The sequence below is a fragment of the Harpia harpyja genome, chromosome 3 (genome assembly GCF_026419915.1).
Source record: "Harpia harpyja isolate bHarHar1 chromosome 3, bHarHar1 primary haplotype, whole genome shotgun sequence".
In the NCBI taxonomy this organism is placed as follows: Eukaryota; Metazoa; Chordata; class Aves; order Accipitriformes; family Accipitridae; genus Harpia; species Harpia harpyja.
The window spans coordinates 3,533,908-3,557,905 of NC_068942.1; positions in this window are offsets into that span (position 1 = coordinate 3,533,908).

The following is a 23,998-nucleotide window of genomic DNA, read 5'->3' on the forward strand; positions in this document are numbered from 1 at the left end:
TCGCTCATTCCCGGCAGAGGGCAGGCATTGCCCTTAACCAAGATGGCGGAAAGCGCCCGTGGGGGGGGAAGCACCTCCACCGCTCCTCAGTGCCCGGGCGGGCGTTCCCGCCTCGCCGCCTGCTCGTAGGTGCTGGGGTTTCCTTAGTTTCTCATTGAAAGAAGTCTTTACTGTGCCCTCTCCCAGCTGGCCGTTTATCTTGTTCCCGTCACCCGCCGCTGTGCTCCCGTCAGTTTACCCCTTTTCTGCCTGCCCGCGTGTGCTGCTCGAGAGGCCAGTACCATCGCAGCGCCTGGCTGTCGGCAAGCGCTCGGCGGAAAAAAAACCAAGGCAAGGAGAATCCCGGAGGATGACTGGCACAAGGCTTCCCTCTTGGTCAGCCGCCCGAGGCAGGCCGCCGGCCAAGCGCCGCGCTGGGCTCGGTTGGCGAGGGGGCACGTGGCCGTGGGGTGGCCCGAGGCCCGCGAGGAGGTGAGAAGGAGCCCCCGGCCAGGCCGGCCTGCGGCCTGGCCTCCACCCTTCACCGCCGAGGCTCAGCTCCTGGCGGGTTGTCGGAGAGTTTGGGGGCCGGGGGAAGCGCCCGGCTCTTGTTTCAGCTCGGTGGTGTCGCACGGAGCAGTGGACAGGCAGACCCGGTGGTGTCAGCGTCCTGCCGTGCAGCGGAGCTAAGGCTCGCCTGTCGAGGTTAAAGAGTAAACGTTTGTGAGTGACGGTGTCACAACCCCCGTGCTAAGCAGACATGCAATCCAGCCAGCGGGAAAACTGTCCGTGCCACCGTTTTCCTGAATTTAAACGCTTGCGTATGGCAGAAAACGGCACCCGTCTATGGCAACTAGGAGTTTCAGTCCTTAAGCTTTATCTGGAAGTGAGGATGCACGCACCTGGTTTTGTTTTTGCAGAGCACAGCAGGTGGATGTGTCTGAGGTGACGGTGAAGCGAGGAGAGTGATTGGACTGGATGACCTCCATGCTTCTATGAATTAATTTTTCAGCATCAAGAATCCTACTATCGCATTCACATCTTTATTTAAATAAAATCCCTATTTCCTGGGGCCTGGAAGAAATATTTAGCAGTCTATCTAATGTGTGTATTCCTGCTTAAGTCAATTCAGGAAAATGCTAGCACACAAAGGCAGAGACAGAGGCTCCCAACGACAGCAGTCAGACGAGATGTGTAATGAAAGAATGTATACATAATGCAGTGTTGGGATCTGGGGTGAGATTAGAAAAAACCCCAAACTGATGTGTTTTCATACTAATGCAAAGGACTAGAAATAATCACAGTAAGATAGAAACCTGGATCTCAAAGAAATAAAACAGTGGAATAGCAATAGTAAAATATTAAATCGTGACAGAGAATAACATCATGAGACACAAAAATCTTTTGCTGTTCAAGGAAGTCAGGAATAAAGGTGCTGCACAATGGTGAGATACTACTGTATACTGAAGTGGTGGCAGACTTTAAAGGAAGAGAAAAAGAACTGAGTCACTTCAAACTCTCCTTGCAGAAAAAAAAATAATAAAAGAGGCTCTGTCGTATCGTATTGGGTATCTGCTAAAAACTTTGACTCTCATTTGGTTAGGTGTGTCTTGAGTATACAATATTATTAGAAAGATAAATTCTATGAAGTGCTTAGTCATGGTGGCTGGATTTCATTTCCCTGTATAGGCTGGAGAGCAAAATTGTGTTTATAACAGTGGAACACAGTTGTTCCTAGTGAAAGTTAACAGACTTCTTCATCGAAGAGTCTCTGATCTGAGAAGAATAGTGTATTTTATTAAACAAGCTTTTAAAAAGCAGTTAGGATGCTGTAGGAAAGCTGGATATAGTAACTATGAATTTATTCCATTAAAGTACAGTAAGAAACAGACAAGTATTCAAGGCTTTGTCTTCAAAAGGGTATGTTTTGAGAAATGTAGGAAACTATTCAGAGATGAGAGTAAAAACTTGTAAGGCATCTGTTAATGACATTTCTGACAAAAAATTTGGAAACTTTTGAGAGGATGAACTGGAATATTGTACAAGAAAATTAGAAAAAATTGTACTAGAAAAATTAGGTAGTTTTGAAAAATGGAGTGATAGAAAGTCTTTGCATGACTGAAAACCACAGGCATGTACTAAAGAGAGCTGAGGGGAACTCTGGGAATGTGTCTCTGGGCAAAGTGAGAAGTTTCTCCAAGAGTCCCAGGCGGGGCTGGGTGCAGACAAGGCATGCAGGCGTGTGTACGGTCAGCAGCAACAGCTGCTCCTGCAGTAATGTTTGTCCCAGCTCCTCCAACAGGAGATGATTCCTGTCATTTCGTGGCACGAGGGAAAAAAAAAAGACAAAATGCAAAGTCGTGTGTTGAGGGATCAACTGCAAAACTCTCCTATAAATTTAGAACTCATTGGTAGGAGATGAAGGACCTAGATATACTAGACCAACACAGGATGACTGGGAGTTGCTGGCATGATATGGGCCAAGAAAAAGATAGTGGCAAGCAGGCAAAGTATTTCTGAGCCTTAAGGAGGTGCTGAAGCTGGTTATATATGGGAATATTCTCAAGGGAATGAGCTCACTTAAAAGGCAGATCTGATCAGCTGTGCTCAAAATCAGGTGTACTAAGATTGCAGTTTTAACAGAATTTGTTAATTTGTTTAAAGACAATAAACCAGAACCATTTGTGCTTTTTGTCTGTTCTTTCATTGCTGAAGGAGATTTTGTCCATTTTAATTACGTGAAAATAAATTTAAATTGATTTTCTTTCTAGGTTTCTGTCTTTCAAGGCGGAAGATAAGGAAAGAAAACATACTTTTTTGCAATTAAAAATCTCATGTTGGATGAAGACGTTGGAGTACAATTTTGTATCAGAAATAGCCCTCAAAACCGTAGGCCGAAGGGAACCTCCTTAAACTAAAGAGGCATAATTTACAGACATTTTCAAATTAAAATCTTTTTGGGAAAAATGTAAGCGTGGTTTTATCGTGTGCCTCTAGGTGGTGCTAACGTTATTCCAGTGGTCAAAATCGCAGTTTTTAAGAAACATTTCAAATACCAGTGAAAACATTCTGCCCACAGCTTTTGAGTATAGGGAGGCACATCTATTCAACAGACCACATATTGATGATTTGCAACTAAGAAGAATTCACACGCTTAATTTCTGGTAAATGAATCACCCATAAATCTATGTTCAAATAACATTTAAAGGTCTTGTTGGAACACCCAGAAGCTAATCTTTTCAGAAATGGAGTTAAAACCCCATCTTTAAGCAAATGTTGACTCAAAGAATTGTGGCATGTTGGATATTAGTTTGCTCACTATCTGGAGCACCATCTTACACAAGCACTAATCTAATGACAGCTTACGTTTATACTCTATCACAGCTTGCAATTTTTATTTTACCTGTACGTAGCATATAGTAATTCTCATGTTGTAGGATCTGTAGCACTAAAGTCATAGCTCTGTCTGCCAACAGTTATCAAGGCCTTTGGGAAAGCAAGCCCTTGTAAGCCTTTCAGAATTTTGGTGAGACAGCAAAGGAAAACTTTCTACTGGAAGAGATTTGTGCACAGTTTGCAGAAAATGGAAGGAGCTGGCATTATTTCATGCCTACTGTAAAAGAGTATCTGTTCTCTGATATTAAATAAAAGATGATTATTCATCCAGCCATGTATCCTTTGGACCATAATGTAAAATTTCTACATAGTTCAGGATACTTTTTCTTCCTCCTGTCTAATTCACACATAGTTCCCTTGGCAGCCTAGGTTGCTTGGCATTCTGATGCTTACTTACAGCTTTTGGATACCAAAAAGTGGGAACTCACTTCTGAGTCATTGTTGCTGACTGATAATTTTCTTTTTTAGCATTGCAATTTCCAGTTGAGACAAAGTCCAGAGACAGGTTGTCCTGTAGCTCACGTCAATGCTTTATTAAATTGAAAGGAAATCTATTTGAAGCAGTGGCTCGTTTGTGAGATGATAGGTGGGCTGCACAGCCTGGTGAGAGAGGAGGCGGCTGGGTGGTAAGGATGGGTCTCAAACTCACCACATTCTAGCACCCCAGGAGGCACTTTGTCCTCTGTCCTCTGCCTGCTTGGGTGCAGCGGGGGCAGGCTGTGGACCCGCTCCCTTCCTGGCATGCGTCTCGGTGCGGTGCTGTGCTGCGTCTGTTTTGGGTCAGGGTGAGCACCAAATGACCCCATGGATTCTCCTGGGGCTTGGGAATACAGTGATGCCAAGGGAAAGCTTGGTTTCACTGTGATCAATAGAGTAAAACTCCACAAATTTCTCCAAATTTAATCAGAAAGGTCTATTTAATAAGGAGTAGCCAACTCTGCTGACCTACAAATTGCACGTGGAAGTCTTTGCATGACTGAAAACCACAGGCATGTACGAAAGAGAGCTGAGGGGAACCCTGGGAACGTGTCTCTGGGCAAAATGAGAAATTTCTCCAAGAGTCCCAGGATGGGGTGGGTGCAGACAAGCCATGCAGGCGTGTGTACGGTCAGCAGCAGTGGCCGCTCCTGCAGTAATGATTGTCCCAGCTCCTCCAACAGGAGATAATTCCTGTCATTTTATGAATACTGAACAGACAATAAAGGAAAACTATTATAACCAGAACAACAAATATTTCCTTTTGCTCTGGTGGGGCTCAGTTCCTTAAATTTGTCTCTTTCTGTGCTTTTCTTGACTGTTTTATTTTCTGAAGTACATCGTCCTAGGGCATCCAATCTGAAATGCACCACACATTTGTCATCCCTTAGGAATCTCTTTTGGATTAGGTGTTGTGCCCTGTTGGAACAACAATAGGACTGGAGGACAGACAGTGCCTTGCAGGGTTGATCCTTTAATTTGTAAGGCAACACAGACATGTGCAATCAGCATGGGTCTTAGTGTGGTGAGCTAACCACATAGGTAATACAAATTACTCACTGCTTATGGGTAATTAACCTGCTAATTATTCAGAAAACATTTTTGCTCTGTGGCGGTTTTGTAAGTTGACAGGAATCACCCAAGCTGAAAGAAACCTTTAAAAATTCTTTTTACCATTGCTTCACTTCATGTCAAATCACATCATATCTCAGAACAACGTTTTTGTATATACAATGAGGTAATAGTGAAAAAAGAAACTCCTTCCTTCCACGTGAATGCCAGCTGTCATTTCAAGTAACCAGAGATACCCATCCATGTGAGGAATAAAGGAGTACTAAGAGTGTGCCTTTGAAGACCACGTGCCTGCTCCTGATTCGAGTTTTAGTATTCGGTTAAATTTTTTATAAGATCTAATTTTTAGATAACATCTGAAATTTAGATTCTGATTCTACAGTTTTATGCCTCAACAAGTCTTTTTTAAAAATAGGAGAGTTTCTCAATGCTTGTGTTTTCTCTAGTCATTTTTTGCTCGTAATATTCTACAAAGGATAACCCATGTGCCTCGTATCAGTGCACTCTTGGTACATATGGGTGCAAAAAATGATGGACAATACCTGAATCTTCTATAGTAATGATCAAGAAAAGTAAAGAGCTGCACCAGGCATTGGAAGCTACACCATGTTCCTGGGTGCTGGGATCTTTGAGGCTGTTTGGGCAGTCAGGTCTTGTTTTCTTAGGACTTCAGACTATGGTGGAGAAAGCAGCTTACAGTGGTACAGGGCTTGCTGGGCCTTCATTTTTCTCCTTCACCCTGAGAGGAGGTAGGTTTCTCTCCATCAAACAATCCCCCTTCTCCTCTCTGCTGGGATATAAACACTTGCAACAAGGCTCCCCAGTAGGTTTTTTTATGATAAAGGACACCCTAACCCAGCAGACCTTTTCCCCTACTTTCCCAGAATTACCACCTTTTCTCCCTCCGCTGCTCCAATATGTAGAACTTTCTCTAGTCCTGTTCTACCATTTCAGTGGGAAGGGGGAAGAACACTGGCAATATGGGCTGTTTTGAAACCCCCACTGTTAGGCTTATGAAATAGATGGCATAATTATCTCAAATATGTCACTGCTTGAAAAATAGCTGTACTTTGAAAAACACCGTTCTTTCCCTTAAATGACAGATTGTGAATATCTTTGAAGATTTCTAGATGCTGAAGTGGTACATGCACTGTAACTAAGCCACAGGGATAACACAAAAGCTCCTTTCCAAAAGGGTGAATGGAGGACAGGGCAAAAGCCTTTTAAGATTTGTTAGTTCATACTAGACCATTTGTCCATCATTCTTCTGTTGCCTTTGAAAATGGCTATTGTTCTGATGTGCAGGAGTAGGGACACTCATATCATAATGCACTTGGGCAATTGTGAGATGCAGTGAATTACCAGCCACAGGGAGAAAAAGCATCTTTCAAGACTCTGTGCTCATTACATTTTCTGTGGCGGTATCAAAAGTACCAAAATTAGCCAAGGTATCCTGAATTTTTTGGATGTGTGTGCTTGCCCTATGCTGTTTTGGCATATCAGGCAAGTGGTGCGGTTCATATTAAATGTGGTTTTGTTACAGTCATGCTGATTGAGTGGCAGTGCCTTTTATAGAAACATGCTGATCAATGTAATTGATATTTTATTGTTTAAATTGCTTTCCTTTATCCTAGATTTTGAATTGCTGTTCAATTAGTGATTGTGATGAAAATTTCAGAATTATCATCACCTCTGTGCTTTCTTCTTAGTGTCAAAAGAATTTCTGTATATGAAATGGAACTGAATTTTAGCTCTCATTTTGATCCTGTCATTCAATTTTTTTGTTTATTTGTTTTTATGCTGTAGTGTGCTCTCTGAATTATGCATTCAGGTGAGGAAAGGATTTTGGCCTGCTCTTTCATGGATAAACAGGGAAAGGGCTAATAAGATTTCTCGTCTTTACCTTTTCCTACTGCTTTTCAACATTAAGAATGTAGAGATACATAATAGAAATGTTAAGACTGACATGAGTGAGAATGTCTAGATATGAAAGTACCAGAAAAATTAATTAAAAAAACAAACAAGAAGAAGGGATAAAAGAATGGCATGTGTTGATGGCATCTAGATTAGCAGCTGGTAAAGAACAAAGCACATTTACTTCTACCTTCTCAAGACATCCCGACAAGGAAAATGAAGGACAGGCTAAGAAAGGACAGGCTACAGGTGGAAATGGAGTCCAAAGAATAATGAGGAAATTGGCAGTGTTACCTAATGACTTACAGAGGTGTTACAGGAGGGAAAAGGCAAAATATCACCATTCCTGTCAAGCCCTAACAGGTACAAAAGGCACATCAGAAAACCAGCACATGGTTGCCAGTCTAAGAAGACAGGTGATGTGATGAATAGCTGGTGTCCCTTGTCCTCCTTGTCACTGAAGTGACCCTGGCCAGACTACTTGGACATGATCTTGTGGGTGTGAGAGAATCCATGTGAGTGAAATCAGTTTTGTTTCAGTTACCATTGCTTATTATACAGTTTCACACTGAGCTTTGTGCAACCAGAGTATTGCAAAAACTCCACCTGGTTTGTGGCTGTGCTCAGATCCGTAGATACCCAAGAGATATAAATGAAGAACAGAAACTGGTATGCACAATTATTTGTACATGAATTTTTTCCATCATATGATGTGACCTTTGTAAATGCTGGTGTGAACATTTCAGCTGCTTTTTGAGTTAGACACAAGTTATCTCAGAATATCACACTGCCTATAGGATCACGTAGAGAGTGGAAATGCAAAATTCAAGTTAGGCTCTGAAGGTCTAGAAGATCTTGAGTCTCTTTACTGCACATTTGGTAGGGGTTTGCATGCATAATCCATTCAATTTCACTTCATTTCTTTGCTTGCATCCTTTGCTTGTATTTGTGCTACAAGGATCATCAAAAATATCGTAAACTTCACCATTTAACATGTCAGAAACTGAGAATGGATGCTCAACAGCAATTTATTTCCTTCATAAATAAGTCTACCAAAGACTCCTCAAGGAATAAAAGAATGAAGCCAGTTGATAGCTTACAAACACATACCCAGGACAAGTCTGTAGTTAAGTCCATTCTAGAGATGCTTTGCATTGTGCTGCTAAAGGACAGTGAAAGTTTCCAGAAAATAAAGGCGATTATTTTATTACCAAAGTCCTATTTAAGCAAATCAGGGTCACAGAAAACTAATTTTTTATACAGACTACTTGGAGAACTTTGTTGAAGAAGTTGTTGCCAGTAGCAGTTTGCGTTTGCCAGTTGTACCAGGCTTTATTTTCTGGAATTGCCAGAAGATGAGAAAAAAGTCACGGCAATTGTCTCACCATTCTTTCATTTATACACTGTCTGACACAGAGTAAACAGGCAAGATGGGAAAGCTGAAAACAAATTTCTGCAGAGAAACAATGGTTTGTTTTCTTTTCTATATTCTCTTCCCTCCATCAAGACAAAGATGAAGCTAAAAGATACCAATTGGGAATACTTTGGATTATTTCTTGCTAGGTGGATGGCCAATCACTGTGGATGAATTTGTCCATTTTCAGAGACGGAAAACATTTTGCCTTTTACTGAGGCTGATATATGGTCTTCATTTGATCTTCTTGAAAGCGTTTGACAACGAGGCTTAAAACACAATATAGAGATAAAATACCAAGCATAACCATATTACAGTGCAGTTGTTGACTTCTCTGTGGAATGAGTAACAGCTAAAATTTCCCTTTCTTTTGTTTTGAGAAATTATATTACCTTCGGAGCAAGCATGCTATTTTCATGATTTATGACCTCTGTAGTATGTAATGGTGATTCCTATCAGACTTCAGGAAGTTTAGTGGAACACTGTACAGAAGGGTAGGGGTTGCTCATACAGGGTAGGTTATAAGAATAAAGAGTGGATTTATGATCTGACCTTCTTTTTAGCACAGGTCATAGAACTTCAGTCTGTATTTCTTGAATCAAGACCATTACTTGTGATGGAGTGAAAATATTGAATGACCTGGGAGTTAATACTTGTACAATGGGAGGAAATTAATCTCATGTAACTGTAGATATTTATAGTACACACATCTACACCTGCCTTAGTCACTCTCCCCTTGTGGAGCATGGAGGCAAGTAAACACTTCTAGAGTGCAAGTAATCTAATTTCTTTCAGACATAAGACTTTTGGATGAAATGAGTCATTCCCAAAGTGAATGGAGCGTAGGGAGAAGGCACACTGCCCGGTATTAACTTAGCCTTTAGGTCTGTTGCCCACAGCATAATCTATAAGCCAGTCATCTTCTCTCACATAGGAAAGATTGTTGTCAAAGGTGCCTAGTGACATTTTAGATGCCCTATGGCATCTCTGGAGGCTTGGCCTGTTTGGAACAAGTCCTACAGGATGCTGTCCTGGACAGGCAGCTGAGGCTAAGTGGGATACGTTAGGGCATATAAAATGACTTTAGAGAATAACCTAATCCTTTTCTGTTTATTTCAGTTTATTCTGCTTTTGAAAGATTTACTATGTCTGCCCTCAGTTTCTCTTCTAATTTTGTCCATCTTCTGTAGCCAAGGGTGTTTTCTAGCTCTCATTGTTCTTGTTGCTCTGCTCTACGCTTGTCTGGTTGTTCTGCATCTTCCTTGAATTATGGTCAAGAGCTGTACTTTATACCAAAGCTCTTGTTGATGTTTGACAGAACAGAAGGATCCCTTTATAAATCTTAGAATCTGTAATCCTAATTAGAAGTCTAGTGTGTTGTTTGCCTTTTTTTTTATTTATTATGGCAACAGCATGATGTTGTTAGCTCCTGTTTAGCCTGTAATTCTTTATAACCTTCCAGTCAGTTTCAGCAGAGCTGCGACTTAGCAAGCAGCTCCCTATTCTCTGTTTCCAAGAAATTTTTTTTTGCATTTTTCATACCTGAGGATCATTTTACTTTTCCTGAACAAGATCATTTTTTAACTGTTATTTTGTCCTCTAACATGGTTGCAATCCCTTCCAGCTTTGTGTTGCCAGTATTTGTATTAAGTGTACTCTGTATTGTATCATTCAGGTGGTTAATTGAAATACTGGATGTATTGCATCCAGGCTAGACCCTTACAGAACTTTAGTTGCTACATCTTTCCAGTCTTTCTCAGTGCCACACTAGGTATAGTTATCTACCAGTGCTCTTCCATCCTATGGACGTTTCATCTACAGTACGTTTGGTAGGAGCAAGCAAGAAACAGAGGCTTTGCTGAAGTCAGTTATTACATTGCCCTAGAAGGAAACTAGAATGATTTGAAACAATGTGGTCTTGACAAACTGCCACTCTCCTCCTTTTCTTCTAGGTACTTATTTATTATCAAATTTTGTTTGATTTCTGAAACAGAACTGAAGTTATGTCAACTTGAACCTTTATCTCCTTTTTAAAGACAGTCATTTTTTATTTTCCATAAAGATTTTCCAAAAGACATATTTTTTATTTTCTTCTCAGGAGTAACTGCTGACATGATGCAGCAGCCTGCTCTGCTGGCATCTTAGAAGCAATTCTATAAAGCCAAGCAGATTTGAAAAGATGTAACTTACATGAACATAATTTCAAGGCTATTCCCCCCCACACACCTTTTTTCTTCCTCTTTCTTATTCTGGGGATTGCTAGCTTTGCCTTTTCTCATCTTATCTACCAGATCTTTTTGATCTGTGGCGTCTTTGATCTGATGGACACTTCATTGGGAGTCATTCTGGAGCAGTATTGCTAACTTTGACATTTTCTGCTTACAATTTTGAAAAAGTAATATTACCTTTAGGTTCTTCTGTTTTCTGAACTTTCCTTTTTTTCTGTTACCTGCGTAAGGAGACTCCCTTGCTAGGTGTGTAATGTTCGGTGCCCAAAACAGAGACTTTGATGAATCCTGGTTGCTGGGGGTCTTGTCCATTTACTTTTGTAGAAGGCAGAAACTCTTCTCCTCCAGGCTCTTTACAGGCAGATGCAAATAAGTAGGTAAAGATGAAATGTTTAGATCTTCAACTGAACTTTCTGAAAGATGATCAGAGAAATTTGTTTTAACTCAGAAGCACATCTTGTTTATGTGTATAGGGTTGGCCTCAGCATGCGGCCGAATACCCACACAGCCGCGTGCTCACTGTCCCGGCAGCAGGATGGGGAGAGAAAACAGGAAGAACAAGAGAGTGAGAAGATTGTGGGTCGGAATAAAGGCAGGGCAATAATTTACTGATTAATCTCAATATTTGAGTACTGATTTGGGTATTGGGAAACACACATAAAAAAGACATTTAAAAGACCCGTCCTCCCTCCTTCCCAGGCTCAGCTTCGGTCCAGACTCCTGTTATTGCTGCAGGTCGCACTCAGTCCCTTCAGCGAGGCAGCGAGCGGTGCAGGAGGCAGTTGCGGTCAGGACATGGCGGTTTCCCTCTGCTGCTCCTTCCTCCTCACTCTTCTGCTACACTCAGGTGTGGGTCTCCCACCGGCTGCAGTCCCTTCGGCAGTATGTGCCGTGCCATGGAGTGCCTCCTCCTCCCCTAACCATAGCGGTTTGTCTGCTGTTTCCCCCCAATCTCCTCCTCGTCTCCCAGTTCCCTCATGTTCCCTCCTCTCGCTCCAGCAGTGTCTGCCCTTCCTCACACACGCTTTCCCTGAGGTGCCGCCATCTTGGCTGCTGGGCACGGGGCAGCCCCGGCCTCTCCTCACAGAGGTCCCCTCCAGCCCCCCGCTGCCAAAACCTTGCCGTGTACACCATGCGTACACCATGTGTACACATTGTATTAGATACTGAGGGGCCTAATGCCAGTGTGTACAGGTCGGTGAGATGAATGCTGTCCCAAATGGGGCAGTGTCCTGTCACGGAAGCTGTTTTCTAGTTAACAGGCTCCTTGGAGATCACAGCATCCATTTCATGCCATTGTACCTCTTTTGCTGAAAAACCCTACATGGGGTTTTTGGAAGACCAGACACTTGGGTTTCCTCTCAGTTTTGAAGTGTCATGGTTCTCTTCTCTTCAGGGGCGAGGCCTGTGACTTGCACTGGTGTAACTGGGAGCAGAAGTAACTCCATAGACAAAAAAATGAGGATCACTGCTCAGGGAGAAAAAGGGTGAGAGGGAATGTTTACATTGCCTATAAAGACAATAGAGCAGTAAATATTAAGAAGGGGAAAAAATGTGTAAGATGAGTGCCAAAGGCTGTGGAGGAGCACAGATAGACTCGTCCTGGAACGGAGAAGGCGGCCTCCCACCGTCAGAGCCTGATGCTCTGGAATAACCTGCTAGGACAAGTAAGACAGACCAAAACCCACGCTGCTTCAGATTGCATTTCTGAAAAGAATAATATGGCAGGGTGTGATAGCAGATGTTTGGACCCCAGGCTTCCTTTCTCAGCTTTGTCTTTTATTGGTTTAAAAAGACTAGGACTTAAAGGAGCATCCTACGGCTATTTTTGCACAAAATGGAGTTTTCACATTCGTTAAATATAAATGACTGTCTAGATAACTCCTTTCCAATGCAAGTTTCTTTTGTTTTGGATTTTCAGTCCTGTCATCACAATCTTTCAGGTTTTCATAATGAGCAGCTGTTGCATTTTTGTGCAGAACTTGTTTCCGTGCAGAAAGTTTCTGATCATGCAAGCTGCTGACGTCTGCCTGGTTTCGGTAGTGAATCCCTGAGTGGGATTTCATGTAGTGCTTACTAGAAGGAGCTTTTAGTTGCTTGGTAAACTGGCCATCACATTTCAAAAGTGATTGATGTATCTATAGCCAGTCCTTTAAGGTAGACTGGGCTAAACCCGGACATTGTAAATAATAGGCACTGCTTTTCTACTCATGTTGAGAGGACAATTTCTGGTAGAGATTTAAATCTATTAGAAGCAAGAACAAAACTAACATAGATATGTCTTTGAAGGGCTATAGGTCATACATGAAGCGTTTGTATGTTGGATGCTGTTGTCCAAGCTGAAAGAGTGGGAAGAACCTAAAAGTCCTACAGATTCAGCCATTAGTGTCTCAGACCCATGAAAGCTGAACTATACCATTCATTTGCCAGATACCTAGTATAGTTACACCGAGGAAATGGCCAACATGCTGCTGAATTATAATAATTTCTTGTACTACAGGTAGTACAAGTTGGAGAATTACATTTTAATTTATCCCAGGTTCGGCTTACATCTGGTTGGGGCAAGAACAATGAGAGGTTAAAGGCTGATAAATTAGGTTTCATATATCCCAGAACCCTAGGCCAACAGTTTCTAGTTTCCCAGGTGAATATTAAGTTTTGTTTCAGTGCGGACCTCACTTGTAGAATCATAGAATCATCACAGAATCATAGAAAGGTTTGGGTTGGACAGGACCTTAAAAGATCACCTAGTTCCAACCACCCTGCCATGGGCAGGGACACCTTCCACTAGACCAGGTTGCTCAAAGCTCCATCCAGCCTGGCCTTGAACACTGCCAGGGATGGGGCAGCCACAACCTCTCTGGACAACCTGTCCCAGTGCCTCACCACCCTCACAGTGAAGAACTTCTTCCTTACAGCTAATCTAAATCTATCCTCTTTGAGTTTAAAACCATTACCTCTCATGCTATCACTACACTCCCTGATAAAAGATCCCCTCTCCAGCTTTCTTGTAAGCCCCCTTTCAAGTACTGGAAGGCTGCTCTAAGGTCTCCCTGGAGCCTTCTCTTCTCCAGGCTGAACAACCCACTCAGTGGAGACCCCCAAAATAGAAACAGCGTATGGATATTAAAATCGTTTTGGTCACACTTTTATGGTGCAGAGCTTTGCTTGTAAGCACTGACCATAATCTACTTCATTTTATAGTTGCATGGCCTTTTCATATCCCATTTGTTTAGCTGCCTGCCTTCTTCCAAGCCAAAGGGGCTGCATTTCAGTGGTGAATATTTTCCCAATTGAAAAAAACCAAACCAAAACAACAAAACATTTTGGGATCATTCATGCTGAGAAACATTGTAAATATAAAAGCACTTTCGTGACAGCTAGCTGGCTGTGATGTGAAGCTAAACAAAAACATTTGAATACAAAATTTTCTCAGTGACATAATTTCCTTTCAGTATTTTTTGGAAAGATTTTATGAGGACAGAACTAGTTTTTGTGGTCAATTATATGCTTTTATTTTAAGTCTAACTGGATACAGAATTATGCAACAGAAGTCCTTCTGTCTGATTCTTCCCAGACGTTGGCAGGAATAGGCTTACTGGTTACAAATTTTCAGTGGGGCAAAAAATCCAGTGAAGTGAAAAAAAAAAACAAAACTGCACCTATCTACTGAGTACAACAGATTATCAATAAATAAAATAAAGGAAGCCTCTTTCTGGGGAAAAATATGGAAAACATACTTTGAGTGTGATTGACATTTCTTTGCTCCTGTCTCCTCACTGATCTCAATGGAGTTCAGCAGAGCAGAATGTGCAGTAGCATGACTCATAATGTGTCACACTTTCATAAATGAAAATGTTGTAATTTACGGATGTCCTCCAGTGGTGCCTACTGTCACCCCAGTCTTGCTTCTTTTCCTGACTCCTCTAGTTATCCAGTACATATTAATTTTCATCCTTCCCAAGGTAACAATAACCCATAATAAATTACATCCCTCAGAATAATGTGGATTCACAACTTTTTTTTCAGTTGTCCTGGACCTTCCTCAGGGCTATGTTGTAAACTTTTCTCCCAGAGTAACTGCCAAATAACATTTAAATTATAATTAAGTAAAATCAGCACAGCTGCTTCTCCCCTGATCTTGATGTTTTGGTCTTGCCAGCATCCTTCCCCAGACCTTCATCCACTCTTTCCAAAGGGTTTCTGGCCATTTGGTTCTGGTTTCTGTACTCCTCCGCATGACGATTGCTCTTACCCTGATTTATGGTTACCACTGTTGACAAAGACGACCTTTATTGCCCGAGTTTCACTACTGTGAGCAGAGAGATTACACTCCATTTTATATTCCTCAGCTGTGAGTAGGTGTGCCCAGTGGGGTGAACAGAGCTCTGAGGACAGTGCTTGGCTTGGTTTCATTCTGCCCACCTTACCTGATAGCAGGTTTAAAGCTGAAGAAGCAGAGTGCAGAATCGACCCACTCCTATCCTTCCCACACCAAGTAAAAAAGCCCCAAACAAATCTATTACTTGGGTGATAGAAGCAGCTCTGAAGAAAGCAGGCACACTGTGACTTTGGATCTTTTTCTGAGCCCTACTATTTAGAACATTGCCATCTTGAGAGCCATATGGAATGAAGATCATATTTAGGACCACATTGTGAAGTATTTTTCAAGAGGAGTTATTTTGGGGAGTAAAGGTGTTAAAAATAATGATGATAGTGATAAACTCAATGAACTAAGAAACAGCGTGGCTTCATTTTCAGAGAAACAAAATTAAGATCGCAAACTCTCCTAGCACACTGCTGTATCCTTATTCCAAAGCCCACAACCCAACTCAGACTCCACACTCAGTGAATCTGGTCACTGGAGAGAAGAGTTTCACTGGGAGAGGGACAGCTTCTCCTTGACTTCAGCTTACTCCACTGAGCTGCTGGGATGGCTTTCACTGATTTTGATGACCAGGTTCCTGGACAGGGGCCATAAATAGCCACAGAAAGAAAATGTTTATGCTTGACCAAATTAAAACTTTACACAATGGGTCATTGAAAAGGCTGAAATATACAGCTACTTGTATTTTGGTTTTAGTTATAAAACTAAAATTGACAACCCAGACTTCCAGGACACTGAGCTGCTATGCAGCAGCAGCAGCAGCAGGAGCAGCCACATTTTAAAGAACATCAGGGAAAGCAGTTAGGCAGAGATTTCTTCATATACTCAGTCTTGTTCCCTGTCACCTTCTGTTCCTTCTTATATAAGGATTGTCTAATCTTCATCCTGAAGTGTTCGTGCTTTTATTAAGGTTTTATGCTGACAGACCTCAAGAGTTATTGGATAACTTGGCAAGACATATGTACAGTTAATTAGAAATGAATGAGATATTACATCAAAAGGCTTCAACTGTTAAGTTTTAAATGGTTATAATTAACTTGCTCTTTGATTCTGAGCTGGATTGACTAAAGAGACAATGAAGGTCAATTTCCGTTCACTTGAAAAAATAAAAAAATGGAATAGCCATTAATTTAAAAAAACCCCAAACCCTCAATTGTGAAGCTGTTCGGTTATGCTGTGCTGCCTTGATGTGAAGGCAAGGCAATGAAAATCCTTTTAATAGGCAATCCTGTTATCCTGTATTATAAAAATACTAAGTCTGATCCACTGGATATGGGAAAGAAAAAGGAGAGTCCGGTCAATGTTATTTAGTCAGCTTCGTGCAGATTTAGATTTGATTTTAAGACTTCCAAGCTAAGGAAGACTGTTGATTTTTAAGTAGTGCTTTTTCGGGTGAAAATCCATGATAAACTTTTAGAATTTGCAAATATAGCTAGTGATAGTGGTTTTATTTTTTAAAAATTACACATTTTTGGTCTTTAAAAACATTACTGTTTTATTATCTATATAAACACATAAAGTAATTTTTAAATTTGTATGTAAAATTGGAACCCCCCCACCCTCAAAAGCCCTCTTCACCAGACCCTACATACATAAAATTTCCTTATTTCCCCTAGAGAAAATAGGATGCTTGGCCTCTTGCATTTTTCTACCCATCTCTTTTGGATATGTTTATTCCCAGAGAAGTAGCTACGTGGGTTTGAGATTTGCTTACTGCTTTGTTTAATCCTGAGGGGATGCCATTAGCTCCTTTGACATCACACGAAAAGGGCAAATGCAACGCATAATCACATCATTAGGATAAATACAAACACAATTATCCCTCAACAGTGCAGCAGAAGGAAAATACAATGTAAACACTAAAATCCTGACTGAATGCTTATCAAAGTCTGTGGTTGGCTTTGGATCTGGCAGAAGCAGCTTGGCTGCGCAACCTTCTTAGTTATTCCTGCTCTCCAAGTAATGCGACAGCCAGAGCATCTCTGTGGGTGGCAGCAACACTGAAATCACCAGCACAGGCTGATCGCCCGTGCCACGAATATTTTTAAGACTGTGTCCTTTAAAACAACACTGACAAAAGTTTGTTCACACTGCAACAGAAAATGTCTGCACTCCTGCCATTGCTATCAAAGGTAAAAATGAAGAAAATGGAGCCTATAACTTCTGGTCTATCCTGAACCCCACATTCCATAGTGCAGATTATCCTGTATATAGTGCTTATCGTCAAGTAGGATCACGAGATACTTGGAAAATTCTAGTACCAACCTTCTGCTGGATTTTCATGAGCAGATTTCCCAGGGCTTGAGGGAGGGACTCACAGGAGATGAACGACTGTAGCCCCAACCCCTTCCCAGGAGAGGAAATGTCCAAGCCTGGAATTTTTTGTCATAGGTTTTGGTGCTGTGGGAAGATGCCGCTGGATACAGGGGTTAATAAAAAAACATGCTGGTATAACATTATTAAGATCTATAAACATTTTTGGCAGTACTCTGTACATTATTAAAGTGAACATACTGCTAAAAAAATGTTAAAGGACTTGGAGTGACACTATACAGCACTGTAGGATAGGAAATCCACAGTATCACTGTGAAGGAAACAAAGTTTTAGGAAAACAGAATACCATAATTATCCAAACTTGAGTCTTGCCAGGGCACTAGAGTTGACATCTTTGCAGTGGGATATTTTTATGACCACTAACAGAAATTGTTTCAGTCCTATGCCTCATCCACTAGGCAACACTGAGCCCTAGCTTGAAAACCATGTTCTTAATTTCTCTATTTAGTATGTGAGGAAAGAGGGTTGCTGATGATTTCACTAATGTTTCCTTTGACGATCCCATTTCAGTTTTGAGATCTGACAGGAAAGAAATCTGAGCTAATACACCCACAGGTTTTTACAACTTCTTTGCACATAATTTTCTCATGTTTTACAACTGAGCTCATTGCACCTGCATTACAATTAAATTACCTTTATTTGGCTGTTTTGTAGATACAGCCTGAGATTTGTATGTAGATCCTTATTTAGATATCCACTTTGTACCTCAGAAATCAGCAGTGGGAAAACTTGAGCATTCAGGGCTATTAATGCTGAACTTGTGGGATTTCTGCATTCAGATCTGAGTCTGAATGAGAGCTCAGCGACCTCGGCCAAGTCTGACAACACAGAGCTGAAGCTGGAAAGACCTGTAAAATATCAGACCATTCCCTTTGTTCTCACAGGAGTGTGCCTTGTGAGTTCAGGTGGGACTGAGGGCTCCCTGGCAGTGGACTTGCTGTCGTGGACCTTGAGTAGAGTTTTGATTTTCAACTGTGTGCCACCAGATTCACTTTGATTCTTACTGAGGCAGGTGCCACAAACCCAGAAATGCAAAGCTCTCCGGCGGGGTGGGCAGAAAGCTTGGAATAACAGCTGAGAGAATATCTTGAGCAGTAGGGAGTGTTAATAGGCAAATAGATCTCCTCTGAGAATACGTTTGCTTTCCTTTTTACTTGCTCCAGACAAGTTTCTTTCTAAGAAAATGCTTCACAGTACTTGGCAGGTGAGAATGGCCCTCGGGAATTATATCTTCCGATTGTGCTAGCCTGCACATATTTGACTTCACATGTTTTCCTAGGAGGAACAGGGCTGGAAGGGCAAGGCTTTAGGCAGCGTATTTGCATGCTTAACAGAGGAAGAAATCAGAATATTTGCAAGAGTTTCTAAACCAGCCTCCTATTATACTTTTCCTACTTTCGCTCTGGAAGTCTCTTCTCACCTGGAAGCTGGGGTTTTCAAAAGGTTAACAAATAAAATGATGTGATGCCAGTATTTTGTTTAACAGGCAAAAGAAATTATAAAGCTGAGGATTAACTAAGTTAAAATCTTCATTTAAAAAATGGTAACTAGTTGAAGATTTTAACTTTGCACAGCATTTCTCCCCCTTTTTGTATGTAGATGGAAGTTTGTACAGCATCCTTTTGAATTCTTCTGTCGTGCTTTATGTGTATATGGTGTGTATGTATATGTGTTTGTTGATTAATTTTAAAATGTAAATAGCTGTGAATATTGGAAATAGTAATGAACTGTTCATGTTTTAGATGAACTTAAACTCTTTCACTTATTTTCTTGTTAGTTGAGTACATTTTAAAAGATTTTATTTCAATATTTATTGTTTCAATACACAACTTTCAAATCTGAGGTAGCTGAAAATGATACAGTGGCTTATACAGTGTGTAGTATGTAGTCATCTGGTGCTCTTAGATGTCAACATGTTTTAGAAGAAAAAATGAAAGAAATTGTTTGTAACTTGTACCCATGTTACAAAAACTAATTTGGATTGTAAACTGTGCTGCAATTTTAAAATCAAATTAATTCTTTAGGATCTGTGCTTCTTGTGCACCTTTTTGCATGCCTCACACTGTATTTACGGGGCAGTAATTGTAAAATGCATGCTTTTTTTTCTGTCCTCACTCATGTATATAGCACACTATATAGCAAAGTCTTTACAGTTATTCTGTAGAACAAGGAGGATGGCTATAAAGCTCATTACACAGAGCTTACTTTCTAAAATAAGGGATAGAACAAGGTGAGAGCTAAACTCTCTTTAGCTTAGGATCAAACTGTCTTTAGGTTTAAGCTTATTTCTAAATGATAGAAACCAAACAGAGATAAGCCTTGTGTAAACTGAAATGAGCTTTTGCATAGCTTTTTGTATCAGTTTAACTAAATTAAATGCAAACCTTAAATAAAAGCATGTAACTTTCCATCTAGACAACTCTTGGCTGAGTATTTTGTTGGCCTAATATGCTAGCAGATATTTACTACTTTTCTCATTGTTATCCTTAATTTGTAGCATATTGTGTAAATGCCATTTATACTTACATATCATATAAATAGCTTTTGTGGTCTAGCATGGCATATACAAAGCAATATGTGTGCTAAAATAGATTATCCATGTGTGGCTAATTGCAAGAGAGTGCAACACAGCTATATCATTCTATGCTCTTATAATTAAAGATAGGAATGCAATGCACAAGTAAAAAAAGAGTAAAGACATACATTCAACACTGATTTTATATATTTTGTATTCCTTTGTTGTGTCCTCTTAACATTCTCTAGTTACTGGAATCTGTTAAATATTTGAAAGATGATTCATTTAGGCAAGTTGCTAATCCTATAAAATGCTGTGGAAACAATTTTTACAGGTCGTCTTTGCAAGCAAAGGCTTACTTTGAAAAAGGTGATGTGGGACTGAAACTGAGAGCATTCTTGTAAGACTGCAATTGTATATCTGTATACCACTCTGGAACTCCAGAGTTCCAGGTTGGAAATGATAATTCAGTGTGTCTATGATTATTTCAATAAATGCATTTTACTTGCTCAGTTTTGTTATGTATAATTCATGTTCTCTGGATAGGACACTACTTTTTCACAGTGTTTTTAACTTGCCTACCAAGCCAAGGACAGAAATCTGCAAAAACACTGCTGATAAAGAAGACTCTACCTTGGAGATTATCAGATACAGCACTATTTTCTCCTGCAGACTAGATTAATCTGCTTAATACATACAGAATTGCAGACAGAATTATGAAAATAATTGGTATCAATTATCACACTAGCATTACAGCAGAAAGATTAAAGGGCAAGTGAACAGAATGTGCTGGCTGCTCTTACTACATTCCTCTGAACAGTTTCATATTTTCTATTAACCTGGAGTAAAACGAAAAAAAGGAAGAAGAAAATGCTCCAGCTTATTGTGAAATATCTGTGATGATAGTTTCCCTTGCAGTGAAGCTTTTTAGCTGTGCATAGTTCATGACCTTTAGCAAATCTGAACTGTAAGATAATGTAAAGATTAATAGTTGATTTAGTTTTCATTAGATTAAAAACATGGTGAGAGACATTAGTACTGCAGATTTGGTCACTAAGAAAATTCATTAAACACCCCTCACCCCCACCCCCAAAGAAAAGAAGGGAAAAAAAAAAAGCCTCTTTTTTTCTTAGCTGAAAAAACTTTGGACAGCAAATTGTCTCTACAGTGGAGACAAGAGTCCTCTGTGGGAGTTTTGGCAGTCTGTGGTACGTGTCACTCTTCTCAGCAGAGCCAACTTTAGATGCTCTTTTAGCTGAAAAGTCCATTCTAGAGTCATAGAGCATCTTTTCTGTTCTGGGAAGCTCCCCAGAACAGGAAAAGGGATGACGTGCACTCATCCAGTCCCGGCTGCGGTCCTAGACCGCCTTGCATATCACTGCTTCCTCCTCTTGGCCTCCTTCATCCCTTTCCATGCATGGGGGAGACCTGCAGAGAAAGCAGGGAAGCATCATCTCTTTTAGGTGTGCAGCTGGCGGAGAAAACATGAATATATACAACATTAAATGTAAATATCTCATGATACGGAAGGTCTAATGGATGTACTCCCTGCAGAACAATGCAGAAAACCTTTCCCTTTGCTATCATCACTTTACCTTTGACTAAGCTGATGATTTTTCAATATTTAATTGGGTGTGCAGAGCTGTTAGCTGTCTACCAATGTCCGTTTCAGTGTAACTTTGGGTTGTGTGTGACAGATTGCACATCTTTTGCAGAAGTTAAGCAAAAAAAAAATTAGCAGCTAATTTTACTATAGGTGCAACTGCTAAAGCCATTAATTGCCCATCAGATAAAACTCTGTCACTTGGAAAATTTTGCTAGACTAATTTTCAGTGACAGGCTGATGCTGTGTGTGCATGTGTAGAAAATCCCATCAAAATATTTCAGCTACTGTTGAGAATGTGGTTGGGGAAAATGTATTTAAGGAAGTCAGAAGTCTTTGCTTACCTTCTGTTCAGATAAGCAGCAATGTAAAATCCCTACGTTTATGTGGTCACTGACTGTACTGCATCTCTTCCTCTGTCAGGGCAGTGAGCAGGTCTCACCAGCTAACAGCCTGGGCTTGAGAGGATGAACCCAGATCTACAAGTCCTCTTCTTGCTTGGCATCTGCCTCTTGTGCTTGGAGCCATGTTGCTGCCACCATCATGGCAAAGATCAAGGCCTGACATCTACAAGGGAAGGATGAAGAGGAGCCGCTGATGCAACTGGATGACGAGCAGCTGGAACAGGCTCAATGCCACGTCGTGAAGGTCCTGGGGGAAAATGATTTCAAACTCTCCAAGATAGATGTGGTCTCCAAATTCATGGCCAGAGCTGTGGCTGTTATCAGTCAGTACCAGAAGGAGAATTTGAGGAAGTTTACAAAGGTGGAAGACACAAGCCTCTTGAGCAGTGGCCCAAGATGACACATGGTTGGCTATGCATGCAAAATGAGCACAAAGACAGTCTGAGACCAAAAACCATCAACAAAAAGAACAAAAAGCTATATCCTACCCAGAGGTTCACTGTTGGGTCGTAAAACTGCTGTGTACTAATGTTCTTAATTATTTTGGATAAGTATTTCCTCATTAAACAGAAGTTTGCTTTGGGGGAGAAAAGGATTTTCCCAGCTGGTTTATACAGCAAAGAGGGAAACTGTGGCTGCATAGACCTACTGAGGAAATCTGCAGAAGGACATTACCTGATTTAAATGCAAAATGGGGAAAAAAATCTTGTGTAAGGAAGAGACAAGGAAGAGATAAAACTGATGGGATCAGGCAAAAGCCTGATTAACAAGAAGTGGAGAGAAAAACTGACTGGGACAGGCTGGGAGTGGAGGAGAAAGGGCAAGTAAGATTGCAGGCAAGGCATATTTTGGAAAAAGGTGCTGGGTTTGGGAGCTTGGGGAAAGATGTCTGTAAGTGGAAGTCTGAAGTCTGTAAGATGACATCCAGACCAGAAGACATTTAGCAAAGGAGAGGGACTGGGAAAAGGCACACTTATTGGAACAAGGTGACTGAGCAAGGCTTAGAGCCGGCTGACTCCCTGGACAAAGAGACAGGGATCGGGAGACCTGAGGAAACTGAAGCAGTAATGACAAGGATGCTCCAGATTATGCCTTGAGAAGCTGGTTAGTGATGGATGTCTGTAGGGAAGAGCGAGTTTCCAGCCCTGCAAAAGGCACATGTGGGTCTAATTATGGAGCTGCACGCTGGAATTTGGGCTGGTTTCTTTTCGGTTTTTGTTTGTGGTGTGTTGTTTTTCTTTGCTTTTAATCTGGGGCATTACACAAAAATAAACTGTCAAAAAACATTATTGAAGTTGCAGTTTCTGCTAGTTCAGGAGTCTCTGTAACGCGAATCTCTGTAACATGAGTCTCAGTGGCACAGTTCATATGAGTTTACAGTGTCCTCATACCAATAGACTGCTAAGGCTTTCCCAAGGCAGCAGTTTATATTATTATTTGCTGCTAAAAGGGTACCTGGAACCAAAGAAAATCATGGCAATCACTTTTGCATGAATGTGTATACGTATATACATACATACGTATATACATGTGCATATATATGTGCGTATATATATGCAGAAAGGGGAAATATGTGATGATATAGTTAATGTATTTTTTTCATTTACATTATATATGATGGCATAAAGGGGCTTGCACTTGTTCAGATTAAGGACCCGTCTATCCTGTCAAGGAGCATCTGCTTTTTGGCAGTGGCTGTAGCAGATGCCTATTGAAGAATAATCAACTATACAGTCATATTATACTGTATTCCTTCTTCCCAGTTTTCAGGTTCTAGTGATCTATGGCTCAGAGATTTCCTGTGTTGGAGATATCTTAGTGTTTAATAGCCCTTGATGGATTTTTCTTCCCACCCACAATATCCTGTGACAATGAATTTCACAATTTTATACTGTGTGAGAGAAAGGATCTCCCTTTACTTGTTTGTACCTGCGGCTTGATGTTTACTAGTTCCTGTCATATGAGGCACAGTGAAAAATTGTTCCCTGTTCACTGTCTTCCTGCCATGCTTCAGGATTATTCAGATATTTGTCATATCTCTATCTATCTCCACCACCTTTTTACAGGCTGAAAAGACCAAGTCAGTGTACCTGGTTGGCACCCTTTGATTGCACTAGTCACAGTTTTCTGTGAGATATTGTCCTGGTTTCAGCTGGGATAGAGTTAACTGTCTTCCTAGTAGCTGCTACAGTGCTATGGTTTGAGTTCAGTATGCGAAGAATGTTGATAACACACTGATGTTTTCAGTTGTTGCTCAGTAGTGTTTAGACTAAAGT